Source organism: Lampetra fluviatilis, chromosome 75 (assembly GCF_964198595.1).
Source record: "Lampetra fluviatilis chromosome 75, kcLamFluv1.1, whole genome shotgun sequence".
Classification (NCBI taxonomy): domain Eukaryota; kingdom Metazoa; phylum Chordata; class Hyperoartia; order Petromyzontiformes; family Petromyzontidae; genus Lampetra; species Lampetra fluviatilis.
The window spans coordinates 886,798-904,194 of NC_136349.1; the positions used below are offsets into that span (position 1 = coordinate 886,798).

General features: G+C 45.6%; 1 long non-coding RNA gene across 1 annotated transcript; it reads right to left on the bottom strand.

The window, feature by feature from the left end:
- Positions 1 to 5,676: 5,676 nt before the first annotated feature.
- LOC144953378 (uncharacterized) lies at positions 5,677 to 17,195 on the bottom strand. The gene is made up of 3 exons (XR_013640801.1): positions 17,181 to 17,195; positions 6,562 to 7,949; positions 5,677 to 6,369 (listed from the first exon to the last, which is right to left on the bottom strand). It is a non-coding gene; the product is annotated as an uncharacterized LOC144953378 (long non-coding RNA).
- Between the last annotated feature and the right edge of the window lie 202 nt (positions 17,196 to 17,397).

Genomic DNA, 17,397 nt, shown 5'->3' on the forward strand with positions numbered 1-17,397 from the left:
CCCCTCTAGTGCTGTCCTGTACCGACAAGCTGTAATAAAGACACGTGTGCCTCAACCTGGTTGTCCAGCGTCTTCACCGGTACTTCACTTCTGCCAGATGTTAATGAATCCTGCCACTGACTCGTTTAGCCTTCAGCGATTCTCGCTCTTCACGTCTCCCGTGCAGTCGTTGTCCCACGCCAGGAGGCTTCCCAAGCGCACAAATTCCCTTCACGTTCACAATCTCGCCACTCTATTAGTGTTACTTCTCTCTCAACGTCCTCCCTTCACGACCACCATCGTCTCAGTTTTTATCTCTTTACCCCGCATCAATCCTCAGCCCCTGCATCATCTCCTGGCTTAGTCAGCGCTATGAACACTTTCCTGCAGTGCTACGCAGCTTTCTTACCATCACGTCTACGTCATCCGCGAATCTCAGGTGAATTTTCTCTTTCCCCTTCAACACAGAGATTCCTGCGTGGCGATGGCCTGAATGGAATCCGTCACTCTGTTCACAAAGTACGTGACCAAGTTGTTTTCATACCTACTGCTGTTGGGAACCATTCTCCTATTTCCTGTCCAATCTCTACTGCTGACTTCCACCTAGACTCGTGCACAATCTGCTCTATCGGTCTTTTCCCTACTCCCTGTGATTTTAATGTAGCTCACGTTGAATATCTTGCTTTTTCGTATCGAATGCCTTCTGGATATCTATGTCGCTCTCTCGTTGTCTCCCTGTCTCTCTCTCTCCGTCTCTGATAGTGGATCTTCCTGTCTCATACCTACTGCTGCATATCTTCCTCAGCCGATATCGAATGCTTTCTGAAAAACTGCGACGCGGTAATAAACCCGCCTATTCTATCTCTTTGCTTTCTCCGCTGTGAACCTAAACCCTGCCTGTTCATCCACCAAATAATCCTCAGCCTGCGCATTCTAAATCGATGCGATAGTAGTGCAGTGACACCTGACACAGCAGCCTTCCCTAACAGGAGTCTTTACTGCTTCCAGCACGAGACACACACGCGGTGTCTTCAATGATTCACTCCACGTGTCCTGATCTCTCTCTTTCTCTCGCTTCCTCCCTCGAGCTCTCTTTCCCGAAGCTTCCTTGAACTTCCGCTTTCCACTCCAGCCAATCACCTTCCCACTTTGTCGAACGGATCCACAACCGTCCCACCCTGGCAATCATCCTCCGTTTAAATCGCGCTCTCCCGTTTTGTATTTCCACCTCCAAACCCGTCAATGTCCCTGCCTCAAACCAATCACCTTTCAGGCCACCGTTAAGCACTAATCAGAAGGCGTGCTCTACCTTCTGACGTGTCAAGCACGCCGTGTCCATGATGTCGGGTGATTTCTTCGGTTGTGACTGAATCACTACGTAGTGATGGGGGTTGGTGTCGTGATAGTAGTGGTAGTGATAGTGATAGGTGTAGTGATAGGGGTAGTGATAGGTGCAGTTATACGGGTAGTGATAGTGTTAGGTGTAGTGATACGGTAGTGATAGTGTTAGGTGTAGTGATTGATAGTGTCAGGTGTAGTAATGGGGGTTGAGGTAGGGATAGGGGTAGGTGTCGTGATAGGAGTAGGAGTAGTTATAGGGGAAGGTGTAGTGATAAGAGGAAGGGTAGTCATAGGGGTAGGTCTAGTGATAGGGAATGGTGTAGTGATTTGGGTAGTTATCGTGATAGGGGTAGAAATGGCGTTCGGGGTAGTGATAGGAGATCGGGTAGTGATAGGGGTAGTGATAGTGATAGGGGTAGTAATAGGGGTAGTGATAGGGGTAGGGGTAGTGATAAGGGTTGTGCTAGTGATAGGAGTTGAGATAGGGGTAGTGGTAGTGATAGTGGTAGGGGTAGTGATAGTGATAGGTGTAGTGATATTGATAGGGGTAGTGGTAGTGATAGGGGTAGTGGTAGGGGTAGTGATAGTGATAGGGGTAGTGGTAGGGGTAGTGATAGGGGTAGTGGTAGGGGTAGTGATAGGGGTAGGGATAGTGATAGGGGTAGTGATATTGATAGGGGTAGTGGTAGTGATAGTGGTAGGGGTAGTGGTAGGGGTAGTGATAGGGGTAGTGGTAGGGGTAGTGATAGGGGTAGGGGTAGTGATAAGGGTTGTGCTAGTGATAGGAGTTGAGATAGTGATAGGGGTAGTGATATTGATAGGGGTAGTGGTAGTGATAGTGGTAGGGGTAGTGATAGTGATAGGGGTAGTGATATTGATAGGGGTAGTGGTAGTGATAGTGATAGGGGTAGTGGTAGGGGTAGTGATAGGGGTAGTGATAGGGGTAGTGATAGTGATAGGGGTAGTGGTAGTGATAGTGATAGGGGTAGTGGTAGGGGTAGTGATAGGGGTAGGGATAGTGATAGGGGTAGTGATATTGATAGGGGTAGTGGTAGTGGTAGGGGTAGTGATAGGGGTAGTGGTAGGGGTAGTGATAGGGGTAGTGGTAGGGGTAGGGATAGTGGTAGGTGTAGTGATAGTGATAGGGGTAGTGATATTGATAGGGGTAGTGGTAGAGATAGTGACAGGGGTAGTGGTAGGGGTAGTGATAGGGGTAGGGATAGTGATAGGGGTAGTGATATCGATAGGGGTAGTGGTAGTGATAGTGGTAGTGATAGTGGTATGGGTAGTGATCGGGTTAGTGATAGGGGTAGTGGTAGTGATAAGGGTAGTTGTAGCGGTAGTGGTAGGGGTAGTAATAGGGGTAGTGATAGGGGTAGAGGTAGTGATAAGGGTTGTGCTAGTGATAGGAGTTGGGATAGTGATAGTGATAGGGGTAGTGGTAGTGATAGGGGTAGTGGTAGGGGTAGTGATAGTGATAGGGGTAGTGGTAGTGATAGTGGTTGGGGTAGTGATAGTGGTATGGGTAGTGATAGTGGTTGGGGTAGCCCTGCTGATAGCTGGTTTGCAGGGGCAGTGAGTACCAGTAGGAAGATGAAGATGCAGGTCAAGGAGACAAGAGGTGGGCGTTGTTCTAATGGAGGAGCGGAAGCGCAGGTTGTTGTTGTTGTTCTAGTCAGGCTGAGTGCTTTATGTGCAGAGTTATAGATCATTCGGCTCCACACCCCTGGGACTGTCAATGCACGGACATCCTCTACTTGAGTGGCTGGGTCGTTCAGCACTCGGGTATCGTGCGGGAGCATTGGGTTGGGTCATCGTGGACCGTGAACCCAGACAGCGCAAAGTGCTCTGGTACCAATAACGGCCACGCTGTTGGTAACCGGCACAGGCAGCTCCACACTCTAAGTCCAGTGGCTCTTCTTAGTCTGGGGTGCAGCACGCACACCCTGGGGATGCGAGACATGGGCAGATTATTTTTAGAAGGTAAATAATCGAAAAATAAATTAAGCACGGGGCAATGTTAATACAACTTACTTTGTTTCATCAAACCCTCCGTGTTTATTCACAGTATACATTTTATTAGGATTGACAACCAAAGGGGTGCAGGCTGCAGTGAAATGTTAAGAACCTCTCCTCTAGATAATCTCAATGCAACACAACACTGGTAAACTTTTAGGATGTTACAGAGAACACACAAAAATTAGACAAAGACACAGATATCCTTATTTCGTTCAACAGACTGTTGGGGCAAGTGCTGTTAGCGAGCACCTTTGAAGGCCAGAGAGGCACATGAGGACCAGTGGCGATGTTTACACACCGCATCAGGTACTTATTTGAGGCAGAGTCAACCTAGAGGAGGCCCAGGACCGGTTCAGATAATCGTGACTACACAGATATACACACAGATACACACACACAGATACAAACACAGACACGAAGACAAAGACCCCCCGTACAGCGTCAACAGACTGTTGTGGCAAGAACTGTTAACGAGTAGAAGCACCTATAGAGGCCGCCAAAGATACATACACAGATACACACACAGATACATACACACACACACAGATACATAAAGACACGCAACATACGCACGCACACACCACGATGCCATGCACACAACACCAACGTAGCTACACACAGCACGCGTACTACACACACACAGCCTGGTGCATAGCTCCCACACCGCAGTGCCACGGTCGTCCCCTGCCCTCGCACTCCCATGGGCTGCCACCTAAATAGGCGAGGGTGAGGGAGCTGAGACGGTCGAACGCTCCATGCGGGATGCTCTTCAACTGGAGTGGTGACGCTCACGTGGACTCACGCGGACTCACGTGACCTGCGTTCACTACGCGTCACTACACGTCGTAAATCGTGAGCCACGTGCATCGCCACGTGTCACCACGCATCACAACGTGTCACCACGCGTCACAATGCGTCACAACGCGTCACTACGCATCATGTGTAGCAAGCTACGTGCATCTGCGCTCCGTGCCCATGCTCTTCGTGGTGCGGTCCAGGGTTTCTGCACCATCGCCACCACCACCACTGAACTCGCACAGCCACAGGTCGGCGCTGCCCCATTATAATTGTATCTCCCGGCGCGGCAGTTTTTTTGGTATTAGAGGAGGAGCTCTGTGCCACGACATCATCTCAAAAAACACCTCTGCAACGCGTTCACCTGCAGCATTGTACCACCACCATTGTTGTTGTTGTTGTTGACGTTATCTAAACTACATCCACAGAGACCGATAGACACTCACAACTCATACAGACCCAAAGAGGCACAAAGAGATCCATATACAGAACAATAGACATCCCCGGAGACCCACAGAGACCCATAGCAACCCATATTCGTACAAATCCATTTAAAGCCCAAGAGACCAATAGAGACCCATATGTCATAGAGAACCATAGAGACCAAAAGAGATCCAGAGACTCAGATAGAACCATAGACGAAAACTAAATCAGGTAAGGCTATATAGCTCTTAAAACTAGATTTGAAGCTTTCGTGACTGCCGGAATTACTCGTTGGTTCTTTCGGTGAAGTCACGTAGAAAGAAAATAAATTAAATAATAATAAAATTCGCCGTTTCGATTGCAACACAAGCAACCATCATCAGGCAAGAATGAATGAGAAAACAAACGTAGTAAACTTTCGTGACTGCAGGGATTTATCTTCTTGGTTCTTTCGGTAAAGTCACGTAGAAGGGAAGTAATAAAAAAATAACGGACCGCTGCCCGTCCGTGGCCCGGGGGTTGGGGGACCCCTGCACTGCGCTATAAACTACTAAACACGACTACAAACTACAATACCATTCACTACACTGTACACTACACTATACACTACACTGCAAATAACATACACTATATTATACAATAGACTACACACTACACTATACACTACACTATACACTATACTTCAGATTACATAATACACTCTATTATACACTACATTGTACACTACACTATACACTACACTACAAATAACACAATAGATTATATTATACAATAAACTACACTATACAGTCCAGAGGTGGGACAAAGTCATTGTTATGCAAGTCACAAGTAAGTCTCAAGTCTTTGCTCTCGAGTCCCGAGTCAAGTCGAGTCAAAGATGAGGCAAGTCCCAAGTCGAGTCAGAAGTCAAAGCCTGCAAGTCTCAAGTCGAGTCCAAAGTCCTATCATTTTAGTTTCGAGTCATTTCAAGTCCTCTTACCACAGAAATAAAATTTATACATATCATGTATGTCTGTAAGATTTGTATTGATTTAAACCTCTTTTTATACAATGACATTAATTAAACACAGTAAAAAACATAAAATTTAATTTTCACAAAAAATGCTCTTATTCCAACAGCATATTGCACTAGAACAATGCACATCAGCTTCAGTCCTGTATTGCATTGACCTCATATTGCAAAACAGTTTAACTTTCAAATAGACATGGGTTCTTTTAGCCTAAACTTTTTTAAACATGTCATCAATAAAATCCTCACTCTTCAAAATGATCACTTCTGAAAAACTGGACCAACCTGATAATATAATTGGAATGCCTCCATAGAGACTGGTGTGTATGAGAGAGAGAGAGCTGTGTGGACAGGTGATGAGCAGAGAGTGAGTGTGTGTGCGCATGCGTGCTGTGGACAGGTGGAGGGAGGCCCCTACACTGCATTGCATTTGCAAAAGATCAAATTGGCCAACAGTCTGTCAGTCATTTGTGCACGATGGGGACGCAGAATGATGCCACCATGGCTGAAAACTCGCTCCACTGGAGCACTAGAAGCAGGCACTGCCAAGACTCGGATGGCTACTTGAAAGAGTGAAGGAAGAGTCTTACTGTTCAGTGCCCAGAACAAAAGGGCATTCTGTCCTTCTGCCATGTCAATGTAGTGACTTAGCTGTACTGCTGGTGGGGTCCCAACATCCCTTTTCTGCCTCTTATGGTATGCAGCAAACAGCCCTTCTCCTTCCATGTCCTCTAGTTCTTCTTCAGCAGGCACCGGCACAGGCACAGGTTGCTCCGTCTCTGCAGCATCTTTCAGGATCAATTCTAAAAAAACGTGTCACAACAGCAGAAACAAAAGAGCTCTTATTACCATTACTGATGTTGATGATACTGTGCAAGACTGAAAATTGTTATTATTGTTAAAGTCAGATTAATATCACATTAGATCCTAGATCAGATTAAGATCAAATTATTTTACGTTGCATTTAAGTTGCATTGCAAGTCAATAAGATTAACCTTTAACTCGTTGTGCCACCTCTGCCTTGATGTCACGGTTGACCAGCACATGGGGCTCAATCCACAGCAGACAAAAGGCTGGATCCAAGGCAGCTGCTTTCAGGTAGACTGTGTCTGAAAAGGGGGCAGTGATCCCTTCTTGAGACTGGGCCATTTTCACATTAATGAAGATCCCAAGAAATCTTTTTTCCAGGGATGCCTGCAGACCTCTGACCAGGCCGCTCAGGAAACGAACTTGAGGCTTCAGCTTCTCAAGATGGTGATTGAGGGACAAGACGGATGGAACAACTGCACTGATTGTAATGACTTTCTCCCCCTGTGTCAAATCAGTTGCTTCTCCGAACGGTTTCAAGATGTCCACCAACTCCTTCAGCAGATTCCACTCTCGTAGTGTGAATGACAGTTCTTTATGCCCGGCCTTCTCAAGAACTGCGCAGAGCTTTTGCTGATCACAATGAAGGACTGCTTTCACCTGCCGCAGTGTAGAATTCCACCTCGTGCTCACTGCAGCAGGGATGCCTCTGTGCTCCCCAAATTCACCATCGAATATGTCTTTAAACGTTGTGCTTGTGTGGAGCAGGGAGCTAAGTTTTGATAACTTGGAGAGAGAAGGACATGCCGCTTTTGTTTCTTTCAAACCGTCTCCCACCACCAGCTGCAATGTGTGTGCAAAACACTGCAGGCGCTGTTTCTTTGCCATAGCAGCATCGACGGTTTGCTGGTCTTCTAGGGTTAAGTCATGCCATAGCTCAGGATCATCAAGATTATCTCCAGCATCATCATCTTCCTCCTGTTCGCTGGGGAAGCAGACCGTAAATGCCTTGCGCATGTTAGCAGCATTGTCACTAATGATATAGTCCAATTTAGCTTTGATGTTGTATTCATCACATATTGCCTCAAATTGGTCACAGATGCGCTCCGCTGTGTGAGAGCCTTTGAAGCGGTTGCAGGCCAAGAGATTTGTCTTTAGCTGTACCCTCTCTGCATCTCTCTCCATCCAGTGCACAGTGACACCAAGGAATCCCCTCATCTTTCGATCAGACCAAATGTCCACAGTGACTGAAACATGGTCAGTGTTGCTCAATTGAGTTTTTAACTTTGAACGTCTCTCCTCAGCAAGGCTCTCTGTTTTTGTGGTCAGCGTTCGGCGACAGACTGGGGTATACTTGCTGTCCAGCACAGCCAGAAAGTGACGAAAGCTCTTATTTTCCACAATAGATAGAGGAAAATTGCAATCAATAATCAAGTCAGACAGTATCGCATTGGAGATGGCCTTCTGCTGTGGGTGGCTCATGCTGTAACGCCCTACACGAGTGTCCAGGAATTGTGAGATTGAAGGCTGTTGTGGTTCATCTACGATGCTTTTGTTCATCTGGTATTCTTCATACCTGTAACAGAAAAGAATATGAAACAGATGTCAGAAAATCCCTTATAGCCACACATGTTGTATTTGAAACTACTCTTTACTCATATCAATGTTGTTGTGTTAATATTCATTGTCTATTGTACACTACGGTATACGATGATACATTTCAGTTTCAGTGTATGCAATATTAAGAATATTTTCACTGCTTCAAAAGTCATAAGAAAGCCCTTTCCCTCAAGAAACTGAAGTCATATGCTTTATAGCAGTGGTTTTCAAAGTGGGGACGGGGACCCCTGGGTGCCGCGAGGGGGTGCTAGGGGGGCCATGGCAAGTTGGCATGAAAAGTATAGCAAAACAAAATAATTGAATAAATTAAATAAGTAAAATAAACCAAATTAAACCAAAAATAAGCTAAACAATATCCCCATTAGTTAAGAACTGCACTATAATAATCTATTGCATCTCTGAACATTACTACTATAATCGTTATTATTTTATTATATACTGTATATATCCCAGTGGTGCGCTGCCTCACAGACCTAGACTACGGTAGCACGCTATGTCCATGCGCTGCCTGCTGTTTGGGCATGATATGAAAAGGGAAGGCTAATGGTGGATCTTCTGTGACTGTGTCATCATTTTCCTCTTTACAGTGTATATGTCTTACTATGTTTCCTGTTGTACTTGGATGGGTTTAGGGATGCACCAACTCCATAGAGTTGTGAAAGGAGGTGCACAGAAAAAAGAGTATGGCACGGCCCATGTCAGGGGGGCCTTGGCTGGAATCTACTGGTATATGGGGGGCCTTGTCATGGTAAAGTTTGGGAACCCCTGCTTTATAGTTCACTCTCTCCTGCACACCAGATTCCATGGTGCCTTGCTGCATCACACAGCAATTGCAGGTCTACTGCTGCCTCATTCATTGTTTAATTGTGATAGTTTATGTCTTCAGCGACAGTTCAGCTTAGTTGTGATTAACCAAAATTACATAAACGACCTCAATGAGGCAGCACACCAGCCACTCTGAAACTGAACGATTGAAAGAGTAAAACTGGAAGGCCTGTTTTTGTCTCATGTGTGTTGGAGAGACTGAGATATACATTTGTGTTTATCCGTCTAGCAGCAAGGTAGAGATGATACTTTAAAACGGACGTTGACATGATGTTGAAGAGGTTTTCCATCTGAGTGTGCTACACTCATGTACCTCATATAATCGGGGTTCAAAAATCCCTATTTTTGTAAGCATTAACCAGCAAGGGAGACGTGCGTTTACTGTCTCGTTGATACAGTAAATATGCAGCAGCTAGTAAGTTACGGTACATCCGATAAGGTGCTTAGCATTCGTTCAAAACTTTCCTTTCTTTGTGCAACTTCAGGTGTCGAACAAAGTTAGACGTTGTGGCAGCACCGTCTGTAATCTTCGACCCGCATGTTTTGCAAATTGCAACTCGTTTTTTGTCGACTACATCGTAATTTTTATAGCCAAACGAAACTATCTTTGGTATCATTTTGCCAACTGGCGCGTTGTTGCTTGTTGGGCTTCATTGGTTGTCTTGCAATGTGCCTGCTTAGATGCTGTCCAATCAAAACAACGTGGGACTACAGTGATTGGATGTCGTGCAGGCAGCGCGCGTGCTCTCTGCATGCATACAGGTGGTGCACATTTTTTTCACAGATGCAGATAAACTGAGAGCGGCGCGGCCGTGTGAACATTTTTTCCCCCAGTTTTCATGGGAAGTAGCAAGTCTTCTCGAGTCAAAAGGCGCAAGTCCAAGTGAAGTCACGAGTCATTGATGTTAAAGTCCAAGTCGAGTTGCAAGTCTTTGTACATTTTGTCGAGTCGAGTCTGAAGTCATCAAATTCATGACTCGAGTCTGACTCGAGTCCAAGTCACATGACTCGAGTCCACACCTCTGCTATACACTACACTACACACTACACTATACACTACACTTCACATTACATAATACTCTCTATTATACACTACACTATACAATACACTATACACTACACTTCAGATTACATAATACTCTATATTATACACTACATTGTACACTACACTATACACTACACTTCAAATAACATAATACACAATATTATACAATAGACTACACACTACACTATACACTACACAATACACGACATTATACACCACTATATATTACACTATACACTACACTATACACTACACTAATCACTACACTATACACTACACTACACACTACACTATACACTACACAACACACTACACTATACACTACTTTATAAACTACACTACACACTACACTATACACTACACACTACACTATACACTACACTATGAGTAAGGGCCACGCTGGTTCACAGCCGACTCGAAGGCTGCCGCTGACTGCAAGGGGCTCCTCGTAGCCACGTGCAGCCCTGGGGGCTACGGGGGTCGTTCTGCTTCAGCCACTCCACCGCATTGGGGCTGACAGCGCAGGGCTCATTGGCAGAGAGAGGGAGACACGGCAAACTCCAAATATACAGCAGCAGGCATCACCAGGGTCCAAGATCGAACCCACAAACTCCTGCATACCAGGCGATGTAGTTAACATCTCCTGGCCACCGTACAGCCCCCGTTAGGTTCCAATGTGGCCTCTGATTTGGATGCGTTCTAAATTTTTGCACCTGTCACAGAATCGTGATCGTTGTCGTGGTCCTGATAACGACATCCACACGGGCCACTTGGCACTGACCACGTGAAGCATCATATCCCATTGCCTAATGATCGTTAACGGACGGCTGTCAATCACGAGACCGCATGGAGATAAATCTATTGATTAATTTCAACAACGACCAATCTCCCTGATCGTAATCACCAATTGCATTCGTTGTGTCGCGTAATCACTCCCCTTCATTCTCTACGCAGTGGAAGCGTTGGTTACCCGGTGATGGGTTTAGTGCATTAGTGAACGGACTGTTCATGGTGTCAATGAACCGGTGCTTCACTGACGGCAATCATCAGTGATAGCGCTGTGGGCGACAGAAGTGATGGTAATGGTGATGATGACAAGATTCTAGCATCTGATGTCAGCAGGAATTGCGATGTTGTTGTTGTGACTTGTGTGTTGTTGATTGTTGTGGCCACGTGACTTCTCATGGTGTCTGGGTCTTGGTCTACTGTGACGTCAGGACCACGTGGCTTCTCGCTCTGTAGTGGTGATGCTCAAACACAACCAACTCGGACTAGAGACGTGGGCTTCTTTACCATCATCATCATCACTATCAGCTGCATCGTCTTCATCTTCTGCAGTAACATCATCAGCTGCATCATCGTCATCAGCCTGGTTACAGGTTGCAGGCAGGTTCCGGGTCACCTTGCACTGCACAGCGACACTGCCATTGGGCGGTCTCCCAGGCTAGAAGTGAACCGCGCTGTGAGACGTTTCGCTTTTGCGTTGCGTAGAGGTTGGGTACTAATAGGGGTTGGGGTTGTCGTTGTGGTAGTAATCGCTTAGTGACAGTGTTTAGGGTAGTGATAGGATTCGTGATAGGGGTAGTGATAGGTGTTGAGATAGTGATAGTGGTTGAGTTAGGGGTGGTGAATGGGGTAGTAACAGGCATTAGGGGAGTGATAGAGTTGGAGATAGAGGTAGTGATTGTAGTAGTGATATGGGTAGGGGTAGTGATAGGGGTAGTGATTGGGGTTGGGATAGTGATAGAAATATCGGTAGAAATAGTGATAGGGGTCGTGATAGTCATCGTGGTAAGGATAGTGATAGGGGTTTGGCTAGTGCTAGGGGTAGTAATTGGAGTTGGTGTAGTGATAGGGGTAGTGGTAGGCGTTGGGGTAGTAATAGGGGTAGTCATCGGGGTAGCGCTAGTTATAGGGGTAGTGATAAGGGGAGTGAGAGGGGTCGTGATAGCAGTCATGATAGGGTTAGTGATAGGAGTAGTGATTGGGTAGTGATAGTGATAGGGGTAGTCATCGGGGTAGTGATAGGGATAGTGATAGTGATATGGGTAGTGATTGGGGTAGTGAGTGGTAGGGGTAGGTCTGCTCATAGCTGGGTGGCAGGGGCAGTGAGTACCAGTAGCAGGATGAAAATGCAGTTCTAGGAGACAAGAGATTGGGTTGTTCTAAGCGAGGAGCTGAAGCTGCAGGTTGTTGTTGTTGTTCTATTCAGGCTGAGTGCTTTATGTGCAGAGTTATAGATCATTCCGCTCCACACCCCTGGGACTGTCAGTGCACGGACATCCTCTACATGAGTGGCTGGGTCGCTCAGCACTCGGGCATCGTGGGTGAGGGTTGGTGGACCGTGAACCCAGACAGCGCAAAGTGCTCTGGTACCAATAACGGCCACGCTGTTGGTAACCGGCACAGGCAGCTCCACACTTTAAGCCCAGTGGCTCTTCTTAGTCTGGGGTGCAGCACGCACACCCTGGGGGTGCGAGACATGGGCAGATTCTTTTTATAAGGTAAATCATCGAAAAACAAATTAAGCACGGGGCAATGTAAGTACAACTTACTTTGTTTCATCAAACCCTCCGTGTTTATTCACAGTATACATTTTATTAGCATTGACAATCAAAGGGGTGCAGGCTGCAGTGAAATGTTAAGAACCTCTCCTCTAGATAATCTCAATGCAACACAACACAGGTAAACTCTTAGGATGTTACAGAGAACACACAAAAATTAGACAAAGACACAGATCCCCGTATTTCGGGCAACAAACTGTTGGGGCAAGTGCTGTTAGCGAGCACCTTTGAAGGCCAGAAAGGCACATGAGGACCACGCCCGACAGCATTTGTTTCCCCAGTGGTGATGTTTACACACCGCATCAGGTACTTATTTGAGGCAGAGTCAACCTAGAGGAGGCCCAGGACCGGTTCAGATAATCGTGACTACACAGATATACACACAGATACAGACAGACACACAGATACAGACACACACAGACACACATATACAGACACACAGATACACACACAGACACACACACAGCCACGAAGACAAAGACCCCCCGTACAGCCTTAACAGACTTTTGAGGCTAGAATTGTTAACGAGTAGAAGCACCTATATTGGCCGCCAAAGATACATACACAGATACACACACACACAGATACATAAAGACACGCAATATACACACGCACTCACCACGTGCCATGAACACAACACTGACATAGCTACACACATCACGCGTACTACACACACACAGCCTGGTGCATAGCTCCCACACCACAGTGCCACGCTCGTATCCTGCCCTCGCACTCCCATGGGATGCCAAAGAAATAGGCGTGGGTGAGGGAGCTGAGACGGTCGAACGCTCCATGCGGGATGCTCTTCAACTAGAGTGGTGACAGGTTTTTACCCTTTCAACTGGTACAAAAACTGACACCTTGATACAAGGCATCATGTTTGCAATAACCACAACACAAGCAGTCAAAATGCTAACAAAAAGAAACAACTCTGATGATGATAATGATATGCACTGTCCTTGAAGTTGATTGGTCCACACCCGATACAGCTTTCCTTAGAGCCTAGTCTCCATTGGTGTTGGACAAGATGCCACTGGTAAAGGAGTTCTCATAGTGTAAATGCTTACCCCGAGCTCTCAATACTCTGATAGTGCGCTGTATTTGAGTTGTACGCCTATCACTATATTTTGCCACTGGTAAAGGAGGTCTCATCGTGGAGTGGTGACGTTCACGTGGACTCACACGGACTCACGTGACCTGCGTTCACTACGCATCACTACAAGCTACGTGCATCACCACGTGTCACCACGCGTTACAACGCGTCACTACGCATCGTGTGTAGCAAGCTACGTGCATCTGCGCTCCGTGTCCATGCGCTCCGTGGTGCTGTCCAAGGTTTCTGCACCACCACCGCTGAACTCGCACAGCCACAGGTCGGCACCGCTCCATTATAATTGTATCTCCCGGCGCGGCAGTTTCTTTGGTATTAGAGGAGGAACTCTGTGCCACGACATCATCTCAGAAAACCTCTGCAACGCGTTCACCTGCAGCATTGCACAACCACCGTTGTTGTTGTTGTTGACATTATCTAAACTACACCCACAGAGACCGATAGACACTCACAACTCAGAGACCCAAAGAGGCACAAAGAGATCCATATACAGAACAATAGACATCCACGGAGACCCACAGAAACCAACAGAGACCCATAGCAACCCATACTCGTACAAATCCATTTAAAGCCCAAGAGACCAATAGAGACCCATATGTCATAGAGAACCATAGAGACCAAAAGAGATCCAGAGACTCGGATAGAACCATAGACGAAAACTAAATCAGGTAAGGCTATAATGCTCTTTAAACTAGTTTTGAAGCTTTCGTGCAGGGGCGGTTTCTTCATTAGGGCGATTGGGCGATGCACCACCAATGTCATTCAACCACAGAGTCACGCTAGCCGTCACTGTGCCTCTGGATATAGTCCAATCAGCGTCATGCTACGTTCTGTGGAGTACCGCCTCTTTTTGGGCGATTTCCCTCCAGCTGAGAATCGCCCCGAGTGGTCCCATAGACTTACATTCAAAGATGTTTTTTTTCAAACGGGGGCGCTGCAATGCATTCTCTATGGCTTCCGGGAAGGCTCGCCCTAACGTGCTTACGTCATCATACGTGCTTACGTCATCATACGTAAGCACGTTTCATCCAACAATATAATTTGTCGCCACCTAGTGGAATCTTTAATAAAAGAAACTTGAGTGGTTTGTTTTAATAGTGAGTATAGAAACAAACAAGATGTATTGTAAGAGTCACTTTATTTTTCATTAATATTAAAGAAGTGAAGTTGCCTTTACATGCTTAAGCTGTTAATTTATCCATTGCATGGGTGGACCTTATCCTTATCAATCATCCAGACATTTGCCCCCCCTGAGAGATTTTGCAGGAGCCGCCACTGCTTTCGTGACTGCAGGATTTACTCGCTGGTTCTTTCGGTGAAGTCACGTAGAAAGAAAATAAATGAAATAATAATAATGATAGAATGCGACGTTTCAATTGCAACACAAGCAACCATCATCAGGTAAGAATGAATGAGAAAACAAACGTAGTAAACTTAGAAATATAATGCAATACAGCACAGAGAATAGGTTAACACAACAGTCAACACCTTACCTGGTTGATTACGTTCTTCCAAAGATTGCTAAATTTGAGAGAGAGACAAAACACAGATACGGGGACACATAGACAGACACACAAGCAGATAGAGACACACACAGAGACACACATGAATTCCACACAAATCTCTCATTGTTCTCAACCCCAATCCCCCCCCCCCCTCTCTCTGCCCCACCCTCCCCCCTCTATATTTAAGGCCTCGACACAGAGGCGTTGTCTCTCTGTGTGACTCTGTGTGTGTCTCCATCTGCTTGTGTGTTATTAGCATCACGTTGTCGTGATGCTAATAACGACACCACACGCGGGACGTCGCACTGATCACGTGACGCGTCATGCTTCGCATCCTGTCACCTGATGATCATTTAAGGAACGACTGTCAATCACGTGACCGCTCACAAATCAATCTATTGATTTAATTGACGGCCAATCTCCTGAATTGTAAACACAGAGCGCATTCGAAGCGAGACGGTGAACTGTAGCATACTCACTCCCCTTCGTTGTCCACGCACCAGTAGCGTTGGTTACCTGGTAATGGTTCTTATTCTTTGGTTCTTTCGGTTAAGTCACGTCTAAAGATAAAATAATAAATTAAATAATAGCATATTACGACGTTTCGATTGCAACACAAGCAATCATCATCACGCATAAAAGAAATAGCAACAAAAATCTAACTAGAAAACTATAGATAGACATACAAGCAGACAGACATTACAAGGACATACAGAGAGAGGACACATATCGGCACAAAGAGAGAGGTCGTTTCTATGACGGTGCCTTAAATATAGAGAGGGGGGCGGGGGTGGAGAGAGGAAGGGGGCAGAGAAAAATTAGCATATCAATGAGTGGACGGCAACGTGATGCTGCTGCAAGTAAGATGACGACGCGGCACGGCAACGGAAGCTTGAAAATCAGGAGAAAGACACACTAAAATTAAATAACCTAGCAAAATATCGAAATATAATGTAATGTAATGTATCTGGTGATGGGTTCAGAGCGTTAGTGAACGGACTGCTCACGGTGTCAGTGAACTGGCGGTTCACTGATGGCGATCACCAGCGATAGCGCTGTGGGCGAGAGCAGTGATGTTGTGTCTGGTGTGATTGTGACATCAGAGCCACGTGACTTCTCATGGCGTATGGGCCTTGGTCTCTTGTGACATCAGGGCCACGTGGTTTCTCATAGCGTCTAGGCCTTGGCCTACTGTGATGTTCGGGCCATGTGGCTTCTCATGGCGTTTGGGCCTTGCGCTACTAAGACGTCAGGGCCATGTGGATCCTTGCTCGGTAGCGGTGGTCAAACAAAACCAACTCGGAATAGAGACGTGGACTCCTTCATCATCTCTAGATTTGAAGCTTTCGTGACTGCAAGGATATTCTTAGGTTTTTTCGGTAAAGTCACGTAGGTAAAATTTTTTAATTAATAATCGTAAAATCAAAATAAAATAAAAATCACGACGTTTCGGAGGCAACACAAGTCTCCGTCTTGAGGTGGAACCGTCACAGCACGATAGCTGTATCAAGTGAGCTGCTGCATCATCAGTGTCCTTAAGATATAATAATTAAGGAGCTGCTATATATACATCTATGGAAGGTATGAAAATAAAGTTTCGCAACAAATCTACATAGGATATAAGAATAAGGCACTAGCATATATAAATCAAAAAAGATATAACAATAAGGCTCTGCTATATGTAAATTTAAGTAAAATATTAAAAAAGGCTCTACTATTTTTTTAATCTATATACGATATAAGAATAAGGCAGAGCTATGTAAATATATATAAGAATAAGGCACTGCTATATATAAATCTGTACAAGATTGAAAATAAGGCACTGCTATATATAAATCTATATAAAATATAAGAATAAGACACTGCTATACGTAAATCTATATAAAATATAATAATAAGACGCTGCTATACATAAATCTACATTAAATATAAGAATAAGACGCTGCTATATATAAATCTATATAAAATATAAGAATAAGGCACTGCTATATATAAATCTATATAAAATATAAAAATAAAACGCTGCTATATATACATCTATATAAAATATAAGAATAAGACGCTGCTATATATAAAACTATACGAAGTATAAGATGATTATTCTCCGGCCAACTGCGCCTGCTCAGACATCCTGTACCTCAGCCGCTGGATCTCTCAGCACCCAGGAGTCGTGAGGGATGATTGGGGCAATGCGGACCCCGACTCAGCGCGCTGCTCTGGTACCAATAGCGGCTGTCCGCTCACTCGGCACGGCAGCGAGCGGACAGCGCGGTGAGAGCCTCGACTGAGCTCGCAATGCGGGGAGTCCTGGAGTGGTCACAGCAGCAGCAGCTGCAATACATTTCGAGTGTCAA